The 18,049-nt window shown below is 32.3% G+C and overlaps 1 protein-coding gene across 1 annotated transcript in view; it reads left to right on the top strand.

Annotated features, from left to right (window-relative positions):
* The first annotated feature begins 2,555 nt into the window (after nt 1–2,555).
* The window catches only part of LOC124531138 (LIM domain transcription factor LMO4), an 89,361-nt gene continuing 73,867 nt past the window's right edge, over nt 2,556–18,049 (top strand). Inside the window, exon 1 of the mRNA XM_047105605.1 lies at nt 2,556–2,893. The gene's annotated coding sequence lies outside the window, so the exon portion shown is untranslated. The remainder of the gene's footprint in view (nt 2,894–18,049) is intronic.

The following is an 18,049-nucleotide window of genomic DNA, read 5'->3' as shown; positions in this document are numbered from 1 at the left end:
AAATGGAGCCCCGTTTCGCTCTTTGAAACAGATATTGCTCCATACTATGAAACTGTTTGTGTAATAGATATTATGTTGTTTCGTGAAATGACAAACATAATCATTTAATTTTATCATAAATTACTTTGAAATTTTACTCTGTTTTCGATCGATCAAATGTAATTTTCAAATTACATGTTATGTAACGATTTCCGTACCCGCATACCCCGCCCACCAATCAATATATACTCGTATATATACATATATGTATGTATATGTATCTCATCTCGAGATATCATAGGTATAATGAATGAATTAAAAAACGACTGTAATTCAAATTATTTAATGTGTATAAAAACTAAAACAACGAATATAGGTTTGTTACGGTTGACAAACGGTTTCATTATTAAAAACTTTACTATAATACTAGCGGCCCGTACTGGTTTTGCACGTGTGGATTGCTGATACTAAATATACTACAGAATGTCTCACTACGTTCAAAACATTTTTTCCATTAGACAATACAAACCGCTATGTCCTTGCATTTTAAATCTGTAATATTTTCAAAAATATTAATTTATCATTTTAGTATTCAAAGTACTTATTTATATAAGGATAAATGTTGTATGCCACTATTTCTCTTAAAAACTAAAGTTATCCCTAAGAAATAGACATATACCATAGCAGACTTTTTTGAAGATCGTTTGAAGGGGTACAATACTGTGGTATATTATTTTGTTCTATCTAGTAGGGTTCAGCCAGCGTTTGAAATGTAAGCACAAAAAATGTGATTTTTTACCACTTCTGAAACCTCTAAAATAAACAGTATTTTTTTTCTACATGAATACAAACCTTCCTCTTGAATCAATCTATCGTTTGAAAAAAACTTATTTATATAAAACTAAAATGTTGTTTATATAAATATATAATGGACGATTACTTTAAATTAAATATTATTAATTATTTTCTTTAAAATATTTTATATCCCTAAGTGTTGGTTTTTTAGTGTTACCTAATGAATAATTAATTTAATAATAGTATTCATCAAATTTGATAACGTGATCACAAACATCTGAGCCCACCTGCGCCCGCGCCGGTGCCGTCTGATCGATCGACGTCGACCCATGATAATAGCGACCACGAAATTATCAAATAATCCCCATTATTATCATCTTAAAAAATCCTTGACTACACTTCATACAAATACATAAACATATTTTCGTATAGGTTTCGGATGAACGAAAAGAGAAAGAGATATATCATGAAATAAATGTAACAAAACATTTTTGAAGACAATATTATCCCGTAATAAATTTTACAATGAGTAATATTTTAGATTTTTATCATGATTTTATAAATGTAATAACGTTTGCGGAATTTCAATATAGATAGGAATGCGAGATTGAATCTAAAGATTATTTTATCAGAAGTAAAATTAGGTTGTACCTTTATGAACCCTTTATACTTATGTAAAAAAATATGTTAAAATATTTATTTATTAAAATATTAGTTTCAATCATGCCTTGCATGAGGATTACTGATCTTTGCATATAAGTACTGGCACTAAAAAAAAAGTAAAAAGTGAATGATAATAAAAAAAATGACATAAGGTAGACTTCCTCATAGGTGGAATACCTAGTTTATATAACTGCTGGCTATGCTGATTTTGGATCCCGGTTCTATTAAAAAAGTCTGAGTAGTAGTTTGAAGTTAAAATGACGTGATCGTGTCGGATTGTTGACAAAGTGGCCATACCTAATTGCACACATTTTTGTGCAATGTTACATCCATTGCGCAGATGTCTTTTCTCTGAAATTATATACAGTGACCGAAATACAGACTCTCGACTTTATTAATTAACGTAACCAAATTCATATACACTAATTAATATACAAATTTCAGTCGATTACAATTTAAATTATAAATTTTATCACAACGCCAAATTTGGTAACAGCGTTTTACAACGATTACTTTCATCAAGTTTCTTAAGTGAACTGTATAATTAGTGTGTGTATAAAAACAAGATATTCGCCTTGAATTTGGCAGATAAGTAACAGTTATACACTGAAAGTAATACTCAGTAAAAGTAGAAGTGCTTTACAAGCATTAATATTAGAATTTCTTACACGTGTACGTGTGTTTGCGTACTCACCTTATTAGCTCGCCGTTTGCCGGCATTCGACTTCATCAAAATAACTCACTCTGACTTTATTTTACTTCAGTATGCAAATGCACTCCAATTAGCGGGACTAACGTTCCTTGGTAGGTATTACTCATTATTTCAAGCAAGGATTTTTTGCGAGCGTACTGCGACGCCGTAATTAACTATGAACGGGACGAGTCCTTCAGCGTTTGCTTATTAACGTCTAATCTTTGTTGGCGACGGTCGATCTTAATTTATTCAATTAAATAATTAAACAGTAGGTGAAGGTTGCGGCCCTCTCACTGAAATTTAAAAACTTAACGTTCATTGTCGTAATGACGACTCGACGAGTATACAAGGGGAGGCGAATTAATCAAATAATACCGCGGAGGTGCGGGGCCGCCGCCCCCCGCCCGCTCCCCTCCGTGGCCCCGCGCGCGACCGCGTGCTTCAGTCGCGACCGAAACGCTGCATGGGGAAGTGTCGTCGATCCCCTCTGACGTATCTACTTTTTTCGAAGTTCTCTATACAGTTTTTGTTCTAAAGTTTTACGAGAAGGTTTTTGTGCTTCAAGTTTTTTGTCCTGTCGAACTTGAAGGATACGAGACTGCATTCGACGGTGTAGTTAATCGAGTTAATACGTTTAGTGCTTTTTTTTATTTTCTGTTATTGTTGAGTTTTTTGTTTGGTGCATCGTGCCGGTTCGGAGTTCGACGATTCTATTAAGGCACCAAGGCTGGTCGCGTGAGACCTCCGGGAAAAAGCCTTAAGGTAATTATCAGTAAGATTTGTTTGTGTTGCTACAAAAATGTAAGTTAAATGTAGCGTGCGCACATGCTAAATCTAGTACGAGAACAATGTGGTTTGTTTGTAAACAAAACTGCGTACTTATTATATGTGAAGAAACTAAACGGACATGTCTATTGACACTACAGTACAACTCTCGGTATAAGAAAGTGCCACATGTTATTTAGTATAAAGAACTATTTGACAACTTATTGTCTGACTTCGGAGAACGACGGCCTTTAAGAATATCGTTAAACAAATACCACGAGCAGCTGCAAAGTATTCAAGCTACCTTTTACTTAGAAACACAACAATGCATTGTAAAATACTCGAGAAAGTGCAAGACTTAGTCCTTTGCAGAAACCGTGTACTCTTAAGAGCAATAAAATAAATATGTAATATAAAACAAAACTAGTTAAATATATTTCGTTAAATTGAGATATTATTAAAGCATGCGGATTTTTTACTTGATAAATGTGTTCATACATTATCTATGCGTTCCAAATAGGCACTATCTTTGAATCAGTAATTAGAAAGATTCGGTGAGCAGAGTATTCATTATTTTACTGTCAGGTGAAACTTAATTACTAAAAGATAATTAAACCATTAAAGATTTATTTACTTTGAACATCAATTATGTTTAAAATAGACATCCTTTTAATTAAAGCTTTAACGGAAAGTAAATAGAGAGAAAGAGAGAGAGGGGCGCCGAGACTCACAACCCTTCATCATCTTGAGCCAGAAATTAAAGTTTCAAATTGCCTAAAACAAATCAGAAGAAAAAAGATTGCTTCGACTTACGTCGTTTTGTAGTTGAAATCATTGCTAAAGAGCTGGTTTGAAAATTAATTTTTAAAATATGTCTAAGCAATATTACACGGACCACTTCATTTCATCGCCGGTTTAATTAAAAACGAGTGCCCGCACCCCTCCCTCCTTTTCGGGTTGAAGTACACCCTGCCCCCGCATGGGCGTCTCGCTCCGCTTATATTTAGATAATTGTACAATCATCTAAATTAATGAGTCTCTCGTCCGGTCCCGGCCTCTATTGTTTTATATTTACGTTACCCAGAGATATATGGGGACAATTTATTTTGTTAATAATGGATTTTCATACCCATGTTGCCAACCTGACGTAGGTCCCAAATCCCAAATATATCTTTAAGAAATAAGGTGACTATTATAATAAAAAATATATCATTTCTGCTAAAAAGAGTCGAAGAATATAAGCAGTCGGGTGTTCATAACTCGCAGTGTTGACGACAGTGATAGAGCTCAATGCAATTAAAAGTTTCACTACGTGCGTGGACGAGGCGCCCGCGCGCGAATATCTACCTTAATTTATGCCAACGATAAGCTTGAGTTATGAGAGCCAATTAATAACTTATTTTAGGTAAGATTTTATCGAGTCAACTATTAAGAGATGGTATGAAATTTAACGAGAACGATTTTTTCGAAAAATGATGACTCGACGTAATTACAAAATGATTTTTAGTTTAAATACAATACAGCAATGCAAGGTATATATTGAAAAGCTAATATCGTAGGGAATGGAGCTATGAATCCTGTTCTGTAAACATCTCAATGTTTGTAAGGAAATTTGTTAGACTTTAGTCTACGGAATCGGGAATGTAACCGACGAATCGAATTTAGTCTATCATACATTGCTCTCGCTAAATTAAATGCATCAAGCAATAGAAGGACGGATGGAGTGGGCAGCTCTCCCCGGAAGGCCCCAGGCGATCTGCCTAATGAACCCGCACCACCCCCGCAGCCTGATTTATTAACGAATTAAATGCATTCTGCTGCACCCTCATGCAAATACATGATATATCTACCTAAATCATACGTTAAGATTATTATGCTCTTAATTAACTTAATTATTGTATCATATTCATTTCTTTAATTAATCGTTATTTCCACTGGTATATATCTTGTTTTCTTTTAATAGCTATTATATGTAGAAACTCGTATAATTAGCAAAAATGTTTTAACCTTTTTTTATTATGGTGTGGTATCAATTGTTTTTAGAAATCTACCAAACTATGATATTGAAATGGCAACACTGTCGCTCAGCTAGGCTTCTTCCGAAAAAGTTGGTTATGCTAATACTCCAAGCACTTTAGCTTGGTTTAAAAGAACAGAAAAGAACTAGCTTATTTGAGTGTAAATTCTGAATATTTTGACCAATACTAAATGTTAATTTTGAGGATAATACATAAGCTACACATCAATTTCCCTTAAGTTTAAAGTGATTATGTATAAATATATATATCTTAAGACTCTGGTGTAGGTTATCGATATAGATGTCCTATCTTTCGTTTCAATTTATATAACCTATTCTTAGCAATGAGGTATTAAACAAACAAAAAAGTCACACCAACAAAACAAATATTTTAGAAATCGTATCAGCCTGCAAATATAAAATACTAGGCAAATATTGTTCCATTCCATCCGTAATTGAATGAAAAGGTTCCAAAAAGATAGGTTTGGAGCTCACACTGCTATTTTGCTGTTAAGCGAGGTGGTATATGTGTAGCAGATCTTTGTCCAAATTATGTAGGTTTCCACTTGAATTATTTAGTCGAAGCCGTGTAACAGATATTACAAATATGTGCTTATTGTTAAAAATTAGTTATACTTGTCTAGGTTTGACCCTGCAATAATCGGTTTAGATTCATATATTCTGACAGCAAGTCAATTTTACCCTTCTTAAGGAGATATACATATTTCCTCTAGTTTTCATGGTGTTGCCAACACAAATTAACCACCAACGTGAGGCTTTTCTATCCGTATATCCTAAGCATACAACTTAAAACAATTCGAGCTTATACATTTTTAATTGAATTTCCCTCACGGTTCAAACTTAATCAATCTTGATGTAGTCATCAGTGTAATAGTTAGTAGTATACATTAAAGTATTGAATGTAGACGGTCTACTCATATTATTGTTGCATCCATTATTCAGCACCCGGCCGGTAAGGGACCGCGCGCCGGCGCTGCTAAATTATTAAACACGCGTTATAAACACGCCACCCCAACTTGTTCTTGGAATATCTGTACTTGCCGGAGTAGATCTCAGAATCATTGCTTCTAAGCATAAGTTTTCATAATCTCCTTACTTTTTCTTGTTTTATAAGTCGTTTATCGCTTATTCATTGACGGATCTTGCAACTTCAATCAATTTGAATACGGCGTACACGTGCACGCTTTAAATCAGTAAAGGATTATAATTTTTTAATTCTGTGACGTCATAATTTCAGTGTATTTAAATTTTGATTCTTAATTCAAATGTAGTTATAAATATTCTAGTATTTCTTAGTCGCACTTTTTGAGCCCGAATAGGAATTCTCATTGAGTCAGTAGGCTCACACACCTGCTTTGATATCGCGCATGCCCTCTCCACTCCGTAAGTCCACATTGAACAAACCGGTTTCGATTACAGGTTATACCAACTACAAAGCTACATATCCTTTTGGCGGAAACGAACATCTCGCCATAGATTTAATATTCATTTTGATTCTTCCGAAATTCTTACCTATTTAGAATATCTAATCAAATTACGTAATTATATTTAATAATACTAGCTTCAATTGATGTGTGATATAAACTCTCAAATATTTTCTTAGTTAATATATTTATTTATGTATTAGAAACGTATCTTAAGAGTGTTTTCATTTCAGTATTGTTATTTGGAAATCGACGGTACACTTGTTTACTGGACGATTACCGCTCTTGTCCACTTTTCTAGGAATAACCAATTTAACCTCAGAGAAAAATAAACAAAGTCACACAAAGTTTATTTATTCTGTGGCGTAGATCGTCTCCATCTAAGGCAGTCAACGATATTTACAAAAACCATAGACAATAAAACTATTATTTAGGTTCTCGTTATTTATTAATATTACTTAAACGGACATGTTATTTTCTGATTTAAAACTGAAAAAACTATGATAAAAATAAAAGTAACTGTTGCAATTATACGAACTTGCATAACTTAGAACTGCTAATAGATTTATCTTATTATATATTACTTACGTAATTAGCATTTATTATTTATGTAAAATAATCCCATTACAAAATCAACTTATCCCCCTTAGGGAGACACGTAACAATTCTTGTATTGAATATTATAACGCATAAAAACGAATCGAACTTTGTACGCTAAAATACGGTATTAAAACGAGAAATATTTAATGTTAGAGAGTGAGCGAGACGCAAGATCCGGTTATCCTTAATTTCCCTCCGCGTGCGGCCACTCAACTTGTGCCAGTCATCCTATTTGATTATAGAGGAAATTTAGTATTGTAATTGGTACTAATTATTGTTTTGTGAAACGGACCCAGTGTGGTCGTTTGAAAATCATTAGACGGATGCTCTTGAATTTCTGTTATCATCGACTGTAAGCGATATTCATTTTATATAATTGTTACACTAGCTTTGGCCTATCATCACGACTTTGCATGGGTATTTTTAAGTTTTATTTTTTATGAGATCAAAGTATCACTCAGTACGACTTTTTTGTGAATGCAATCGTACTTTGTTATAATTATAATATCCTAAGAATCACTTTTCTAATCTATAACGACGACAAAAAAGTTTGTTCTATTTGTTAATACAAATAACGACGGTTAAGTACCTATACCATAAGTATTGCCATAGAATAATGAGGAGTAATATTTTAACTGCCGCTATGCCAATTTTTGTTGGGTTTCATTTTTAGTGTTACCCACGTGCTAGAAACATTTACATAATAACTAATAAGGTTTAATAATGGCACTTTTTCAAATAAACACCGGTGTTTTTAATTTCAATTTATTAATTATAAAACTTTATTATATTTCCTCTATAAGATTATTACAAAGTACCCTTTCAATTTTTACGTTTCAATGTAATAAATAAACATAATAATCCAAAGTCAGTATTAGCCAGGTATTGCTATTAAATATTGTGTAAGAAGGTCTAATAAATGGCTATCGTTAGCTAATAACCGCTATAAACGAAGCAAGACAGAGGCCATATTTCACCCGTCGCCATGGCAACGGGCGAAACAAACACGCGCCACGCTGCGAGATTATAAATACTACTAAGTATGGAAGTTGTGAGAGTGCAGTAAAAGCGGTGTGTCCACTATCTGGCCCACGGCTCGATTTAGCCGCAAAAACTCGAACCGCTGCGTTAATTCATATTCGCATTCCAATGCATTAGCGACGAACTAATAAAGAAACGCGAGCATTGTCGAACCGGCTATTCATTACGCGATTTCGATGTTTCGTCGTTCTTATTTCATTGTATCTCATGCACAGTGACGTATTGTTAGTCTTGACCCTTAAACCTTATCCGTAAGCCGAGTTTAGAACAATATGTTGCTTCATTATCGGGGCGTCCGTATCGCTAACAGCAACTAAGTAGATTACAATCAGCTGGAAAGCTTGTTCGAGACACGAAATTAATTAAAACAAGTTTGTTCGCGGATCCTATGCAACGAACAAAGCCGTGCTGAGTCACTAGGTAATTACACTATAATAGACGTCTGTGAGGCGCCTTAAATCTAACATTATCTTTGGGCTCATTACTGTAAGCTAATGATAACTTGATGAGAGATTACGGCAGCTATTGGGTAACAAACAATACGAATATGACATCTACATTTTTAATTTTCAATAATCCAATTGCAGAGACAAGAAATACATTTAACAGCCATAGATCAAAATTTCTTTCCTCTTGACACTTTTTGACACTTTTTGATTTAATCAAAAAATAACATACAGAAAGTAAAACGAAATAACTAATTTTAAATAACAATTTAATTTAAGCAATGAAAAAGAAACGCGTAAAGTACAAAATACATTTTTCTTTATTTATTATTCGCATTTAATTGCCGTGTTTAAAAATAGTTTCCGTATGATTATTTAACATATTATTACAATGTTGAATACGAATGTTGACGTAAATCAATTAAGGTGACCTTGGTTCTCATAGAAATAACATTTAATATAATCACTGACTACATTTCGTTAATCATGTAAAAAACTCTACATAAGATATATTGTCTGGCTAACGCAAAATCTTATAACGTTTGTATATCGATTTAAGATAAACATTATATTCCTTAAAGATAACGAAAACACGAGGAAAATGAATGAATGATTAATTTCATAATTTAATTCTAAACAGATTGTACAGCCGAACGGCTTCAAGTAACGCAGCCAACCCTTTAAGAATGTTCTAAACGCCAATTTTCTATCCTTATATTGTGGTGATCGCGCCGTGTCATCGGGAATTTTAATTATATTCCATGATTAATTATGTGTAACGAGGGAAGATGGCTGATTGATGAGCCGACTTGTTCTTCGTCGGTATTGTCTCGTATTAATTGCGACTTTTAACATCGTACTCTGTCTCATTGTTTCCAATATAGTGGGCGATCTAATTTAATTTATTTTAAAAGCTGACTCACTGCTTTTATTAATTCTATAATAGCTAAGATAATGTCTATTTAACTTATTAGGGTGATTCACCCACAATATCCTTCTTATAATTTAAGATTGTTTGCGGCAAATTAGTGATTAATTTTAAATATAACAGCCTAATTGATTGCGGGATTTCTTCCACCAATTTCGTTGTTCCGTGATGTCCTAATTCGAAACATACGTTGATTTTAATTTTATTTTATTTTACTGTCTAATTTTTCTCAACGAAATCAAAGCAATTATGATGTATGTCGCTTCGTTATTTGAAATAAAAATAGATAAATACATTATCATAATTATACATGACTACATACACATATACATAGTTTATTACAAGAATCAAATGGTATAGTCTGTGGTGGAATGTTAGTCTTCTTAATAAAATGTAAAATATACAAACAAACATTTACAAATTAAGTTAAACATTTCGCACTTTCACTGTAGAAGATTAATATAAAAATACGCACAAAATCGGTTTGATAATTTTGCTTTGTCAAATCCAATACTATTAAATCATATTTCGTCTCGCTTCATAAGACGCTAAAATGTCATTGGTTGTTACTCGAGTAAATGTTTACTTAAAATTGTTAAAATGTGGCTTATCTATAGTCCTAATACAATGAGCCATCTGTTACTTTTGTGACGATTGACGATATCCGTGACCTATTGACAGAAATGTATTCAAGCAATCTCAAGGATGTATTTGAGGACAATGCTAGTTACGTACGCATTAATTTAAAAAATACGCTTACATTTTTATATATAGAATGATTGATTAACTCCAAACACACAAAAACTTCCATTAGGTAATTATTTAAATAACAAAAGAATCATTAATTATCGAAACATGGACATTCTTTAATGAACCTCTAAGACCAAAGATTACAGAATGACATCACCATAACTTTAATTGCATTTAACCTTGAAATAATAATAACAGTCATTTTTTTAAACTGCCGAAATGACATGCAGACGTACAAAAAATATTAACATAAATTGTACAGTGTTTATTGTGTAATAATGAATTTTATAATGGACTTAAACGTGAATATGAACTTTATTTCCAATTATTTTGTTCGAAATATTACGTAATTGAAGTTGGAATTTAAAGTAGAATACAATTCGGGAGTTTCTGATTCAAAGTTGATGCACGATAAAAATAACAATTATATTTTTTTTCCTTTACAGTCTATGTGAAGGAAGTCATGCGTTAAAACATTGTTCAACATTCAAAATATAGAACATACCTAAAAGTATTTTTATTACTAAATAAACCGGTTATACTTAAATTAGTTTGAAAAACGTTTTGACATATTTCGTCTTAAGCATATCGTCGCCATCTTCCCGAAATATTTCGATTAAATCTTGATATAAAATAGATTACATATTGTAATATATGAAAGCAATTAACATTTAGTTGTTCAATCATAGCAAAGTTATTTATAGTTATTTCCGTGCCATTTTCTCAAGAAGAAACAATTACATAATAATAGAATATAATTGCGTAATTTGTTAGATAATATACATATTTAAAATATGAACATAATCGGTATAGTAAAGACATTTTCGTTATTCAACGATTTCAATATTTGTACCAGACTTGAATATTTCTCACACACTTCGAAATCGTCTTTTGTAATCTAATCTTCGCAGGGCGGGATATTTGCACGGTGATAATAATATGGCAAATGACCCATTAAACATTATACGCCGCGATTTACAACGTTTCTTTGCTCTTCAATCTAAGTATTTTTCCATACCCACCCACATAATGAGTACATTTCTGTTCGAGTGATAAATTCAATTCTTAATTAAATATATTTAATTGAAACACTTATCAAAATATATATCTAAATTAGATACAAATTTGTTAAAAATGAGTAAATAAAACAAAATTCGACATAAACAGTTCACTCACCCCAGAATCGGCTAGAGGGTGGCCTAAATTGGCAGCGGTTCAAAAGGGTCCTTCCCATACGTTAAATACGCAATTCGGTGCTCAGTACAATCAGCCAAATGAGCTCGCGTCGATTCAATCAATTACGCATCTTTTTAAAGGCAACTTGGGGATGATGAGATCAGTAGGTCATGGTTACTGGATTTCAGTATAGATCTTTGACAACAGAAATAAATATATTAACATTTGTCTATGCTATTAGATTTAATTTAATAGATTCGATTGTAATATAATAAAAAGCTTAGAAAACATTTTTGTGTATGAACTATTACGGATAAAACAATATTCCGTTAGAGAAGGAACATGTTACCTGCGTGTGCGCAACTCAAAATATTTCAGAGAATATTTTAAAAATAAGACTAGCCTTGAAATTATGTCTTTCATTTATAAAAAGAACCGTCTAATAAAAATAATAACAACGGCGTCTGGGTGTCTGTAGGGGAAGTAGGGGCTAAAGATTCCCGCTGCGTCGCTCGTTAGCTACACAAAAATAGATAAATTATTTTTATCTGCCAATTTACCCCAATCTATATCATTGTTAATACTCGATGACAGTTATCATTTAGTAAGAAAAATTAACTGCAATTTTGCGACGTTAAAGTTTATCAGTAGCATTGTAGTATCATGTTAATGATTGATGTTGGTAATAAAAAAATCTTCACTTAATCCGTTAATTGCGTTTCTGCTTTATTACGATTGAAACTCGATGGTATCATGATGGCTTGTAAATTTGGATTTATCCACAAAAACTTTACATTTTTAATATGCGGTTATGTTTCATACTTGGAATAATATTAAATTTCAAATTGCTATCAAGAATTTTATATAAGCAAAACAAATAATATCTTAGGCGGTTAAACTATGTGGGATGTATTGAAGAACTTGTCGTAATTAGTTTAGTAATTGACATTTTTAGATTGTCTATTTTTAAAAGATTAAATTTTTATTTAATAAACATATTTTGGATCTATTTTTCTCATCAAAGTTATATTTTTGTTTTAACTTTAACTTCCTTCGTGATTGTGTGTGTCACCTAAGACTAATTGTACAATATTTGTTATTAAACGTTTATAATTGTATTAAAATTAAATTAAGTAATAATAATAACGTAGTGTTCGTCCCGGATGGGACATCGAATAAAAATCATTTGTTTTGTGTTAAAAAATGTTTCGGTTCCATCGTTTCGAGCGACGAGCGAACGAATGCAAGCTACGAGCCGTATCTCCGGCCGCAACAATACCTTATCTTATCATTACCGCCCCATCCCGACGAATTACCATAACGCTCATTTGCATGTACCGACGCGCGTTATTTACGAATGGGAGATGACGGATTTTCTTCCGCTGTGCTTCGGTTACCGAAATGTATTTTCATCCGTGCTTTGTTTATTTGTTTGAATCTACTCTGAATTCATTTAATATTTTATCAATTAAATTGTGACGTTTAAATATATATAGTTACGTTAATATGACAAGTGCAACAAGATAAAATCAATTAATTTGTTTATTTGATCTTGATTATTATTAAATTTTAAATCCAGTAACATTTTTCTGTAATTTCACTTTGAAACGCTTTTTGATAATATTATAAAGAGACGAAGATGATAAAAACGTTAACAACTTAATAAGAAATGTCATTGAATATTATTTTGGAGAAATTTTAATCGTTACTCGGGGAGATAATGCCCCTCCCCAGTACATAAAAAAATCCAGGCACTCCGAAAAAAAATTGTTCATCAGCCATTTGAACGCAAGTAATATTCGCTTGTAATGTTTTAATGCGCACTCAAAATTAGGGAGCACTGATAAAATGGGAAGCAAGTCTTAAATTACTCACTTACAGAGTAGTTATCCGAAAGAGCTTTTAAATCATTCACAAAACACTAATGGACGTGGGGGGGTTGGTGCGGGGCGGGGGGAGAGCAGATGTAGTCCCAAGCGAGCAATGAAATGAAATGGAGATATAACAATATAAAGGTGTGTGTCTGAATTACCGTGAATTGCAATTCGACAGTGCGGCACGGACAGAAGGGGAAGACATTTGATAAGTTTTAGAATATTTACGATACGACTTTTTTGATCTAAACAAACATCTTCAAAAAACACTCCTACTATTAGCAAGGTCTTCTATCACAAAAATATACGAAGTGATGCAGATATTTTTTATTAAAATGTAACGCTTAAAAATGTTGAGTACTAGATCAGTAGCGTATCTTAGATTTATAATTCATTTCATTTACATGTTGAATAAACTAAAGCACAGTGTTCCGGGGAACTGTTGCAGGAATAATAAATGTCGAGGGGTCTGTGAGGGGAGCCCAAGTGCCATTATTATCGGCGGCAATTTAATTAGATCCCCTGCGTTATTACCACTGATTCGTTTTATAATGCCGCACTAATACCCGTCCGACGACTGCATATACTCTTGTTTGTTATAGAAAATTTAATACGACAATTCAAATTACAGTTATTGGGAACCAATTATAGTTGCATGTGCTTGCCGACACCGATAGTCACGATATAAATTACTGCTTGCGTCCGATGCTATTCTAATAATAATATTGTCTAACCTATAATAGCCAGCACATAAACCTGTACCGAGACGTGAGATACGATCTCGATTATAATCTGTTGAAACACGACCTTTACGCATTTATTTGCGTCTTAGAGCGCTTAAAAAACATTAAAACAGCCTTAAACTTGTTAGTATCCGTTTGTCGATGTCGTAAACAGGAAGATTGCGATAGAAAATCACAGCGCTTATTACGCCCGGTAGAACTGAATTTCACCTAAAAACCATAAAATTGCTTTCTGTACGTCGGAATTTGACCACTTGATGCAATCACCCGCGGAATAGGCTTCCGGTTCATCGATATTCGTAACGAATCGTTGAAATTCAATAATTATCCCGGACACGACTTCATTCATGAAAAAACGTCAAAAAAAAGTGTGAATGAAAAGAGAAAATTCGTTAGAGTCAACGCGAACACTTTTTGTGGGTCGTACAACCCGATCCGTCGGCGGTTGTCGATTCTTAACCGTTTCGTTCCGTAGCACACATAGTAGATAAGATTCAAAGCGAACAGGCGGTAATCAGTGCGCGACCAAACGGGTTGAATGGAAGTCCGATCGGCGTCCATTCATTGAAGCCTGGATGCCTTCACGCGAGGGAAGCCTACAACGCTAGCAGCCACGTGTACCACTTACGAATCGCGATAATACACATCACTACATCATTAGTGTATTCTCTCTTTGTAGGGTATTGCCTAATAACTAATTTTATTTTATTAAAGGCCGCGTTTGTTCACATTTCATAATAAACACCACAAAGTCGACCTACCGTATGTTATGATGTTATATTTAATGAAATTTATTTTCTCCCGCTTTGATCTGTGTAAACAGGTCAAATCAAAGTGTAGGAAATGTTTTAGTTGTATTTTTATTGCCAGCAGTAATAAATTTATGACTAGTAGGTATACCTACATGCGCCTACGCCGCCGCTAGCTCAATAAAATGTTCGGAACACAATAAATATAACACAAGGACGTTCATCAAAGACGCTTTACTGATGTATGAAGATAAAAATCGTTAATTTATTTCGCATGTACAAGTAAACTCAATTATTTGAAAGTTAAATAATTTTTTTTTATTCATTATATACTTATACTCATATTTTAGAGCAGGCTATGAAGCAAGAGCAAGATATAATAGTAGTTATTCGATCGCATGTCATATCGTTTTATATATTAATATTAAATTTGTCGTAATGTGTCTCTAAATACGATTAAGAACGGTAAAGCTAAGACGTCGAAATAATTTTGTTCATTGTTCTTAATTTACATTACATGGGCATAAACAAAGCATTAATGGCGCATATTATACTGTGCAGTCTGTATGAAATTAATGTTTATTCCATGACACAATATAAACACTGGTTCAACGCCAAATGCTACTTTGATGGCATCCTTGGCCTGATATTAATTTAACGCTCATTTTCGCCTCGTATATAACCATGCTTCTTTATTCTTAATAATAGAAAAATTATAACATGAACAAATAAAATAGTATATCTATGAATATGTACATAGATGATTGAAATATTAACTTAATAAAGGGCAAAGTAATCATTAAAAATCAAAGTCAAAGTTAAAAATCTTTATTCAAAATAGAAGTGATAAGTACACTTTCTTATTGACAGTCAAAAATCATAAATTAAAAATTCTATGGATAGTAATGGTAAATATAATTTTTTAAATTAATTTCAATCGTTTGTTAATTAATTTATTTTGATTGCAGTTGTTTCAATGAAGGAGAACGTCGTTTGTTTAAAACTTTCCATATGTAAAAGTATTGCGGAAATACTCGCTAATGCGACTTAAGCATAAATAATATATATGTATATATTTTATATTATTATAATGAGAAACGCATTTTACTTTTCGTGTGATTAATTAACTTCAAATATTTAATATCCTAATTGCTAATTTAAGAGTCGTTCGCGAGCAATGAATTATTAATGACATTGGGTTTAATTATGTGTTTAAAATAATATTGCAATAAATTTTAATATAAGTATTTAAAAATACGACAAGTTTTCTGTTTGATTAATGTTGATGAGAGAGATTCGTTCGAAACAATAAAAGATCAATTAAAAGCATTTAAAATTCCTTATTTATTATTTAATAGCTATGTGGTACGATATTTTTCTGTAGTTGAAATAATTTATCGATGCTAATGATCTACAAATCATTATATTAAAAAAAAAACACTCAAATCGTAAAATATTTTCGGAGACATTTTTTGTCTCGCGTCATCTTTTGTCCCTCTTCCGTTGAATCAAAGTTTTTATAAAGAGCCCAGTTGGGTTACATTATGACAAACATTCCCGGGTCTGGTTCGAAAGGGGGGATGGAATGCGGCCTACCTGCGCGGGAGTCGACCACCGCTAATCAATTTAGCTTTATTATCGTACAATAACGCTTCATTACAATTCATATTTATTTGTTTTTGTAGTTTCTTCGAATGTTATACTAGTTGTTAGTACTGATCGTGGTCGTTTTATACGTGTCTTTTAATAACAAATTATAGGACTGATTTTAGAATGAAATTAGTAGAGAAGAGGTTTATAACGAAATTTAACGAATGAATGACTGTTATATACATGAAATGATACTTGAATGTATGTATCAATTATAATCGTTGATATATTTTGACAGTTATCTTAAATTTTGTTTGATTTGCTAACAAATACATGTCATTTAATTATACCAACGTAGGGACAGAAAAACTTAGTGTATTATTATATACTAGTTCAATATGGACGATAAAATAACATGACAATTCTATTTATGTATGTCAATAGATATATGATTTAGAGAATTGTGTTTTTATTTAAACTGTAATTTATCAATAACGGTCATTCGAAATAGGAGCCGTAAAAAAAAACAAACATTTATAAATATTACATATTTAATATTTCACTATTAAATAAATATATGATTTCACAAATACAAACTTCTTTTTTAATACTAATGTGTGACAGTAAAATAAATTATTATTGTAACGTAGTTTAATTGGGGTGACAAATAAAATCGGGTCACAAGAAGCATGTCAGGGGGCCACCTGGCATCTGTCTGTCAGTGTAAAGATTAGGATCTATTCACGCGATTGCATTGAAATATCAATCTTATTTTTAAAGCCACAAAAGCCACGTTGATATTCTAATATTATGTTAAGTTTGTCACAGTTACAATAATAGGTCATATCAAAAGTTGATCTTTTTCTTGACACAAAACCGTTCGTTGAATAATGTGATAGATTTCGTTATTATAATAAATATAAAATAGAAACATACTGGAAAAATTAATAATAAAAATTATATATACAAACTCATTTGAAATAAGATACACCACGTGGACGAGAGCAGCAAAACCCGAAATAAAAACAATAATATACTTTAACTTGTCAATCTCTTGAAGTCAATCTGACAATTGAGATGGATTTTCATCTGATTTAACAAGGAAAAAAGCTGGTAAATTAGAACCAGTTAATACATCGGTGAGACCACCCACAGTACTCCTGGACAGCCCCGTGTCCATCAATGTCACTATTTATTCGTAGAACAAAAAACTTCCATCACCATTCCATCAGACGTGTATTTTATCATACAACTCCTATATCTTCGTGGATTTTTTTTTCTCATATCAATGTATTTATAATAAACACGATGAGATTTTTGAGACGAGGACTTCTTACGGCTGATTTTTAAATTTAGAATTAGCAACTTTATTTTTGAACGTTAGATTTCAATAGCGGTCACCAACGAAGGTCGTGTATTACATTCAAGAGTCATCGTATGTCAAACTGTATAATTAGCTCTCAGAATTGTCAAAGAAAATCCAATGCTTAGTTTTACTAAGAAACAATGTTCTTCAAGGCTACACCATTTACGTAACAAGCAAACATATTTTTAAGTCGTTTAAATTATTAATATTCATATCGTATATAAATATTTTAAATTAACCCGAGCTGTAACAAAAATACTTAAAGTAATAAACTCACTGAAATAAATGTATTCATAAATATAAGGAAGAAAAACTGCGAAGGTATTTTTTTATATAAAAAAGTACACGTGTCGCAATTGTTATTAAGTTGAAGCATACTTAATGAGCATTGTAAGGATAAGCAGAACAGAGCACCGGTAAACTCTAAT

This window comes from Vanessa cardui, chromosome 7 (genome assembly GCF_905220365.1).
Source record: "Vanessa cardui chromosome 7, ilVanCard2.1, whole genome shotgun sequence".
Lineage (NCBI taxonomy): Eukaryota > Metazoa > Arthropoda > Insecta > Lepidoptera > Nymphalidae > Vanessa > Vanessa cardui.
This window is presented reverse-complemented; position numbering and strand designations above follow the sequence as displayed.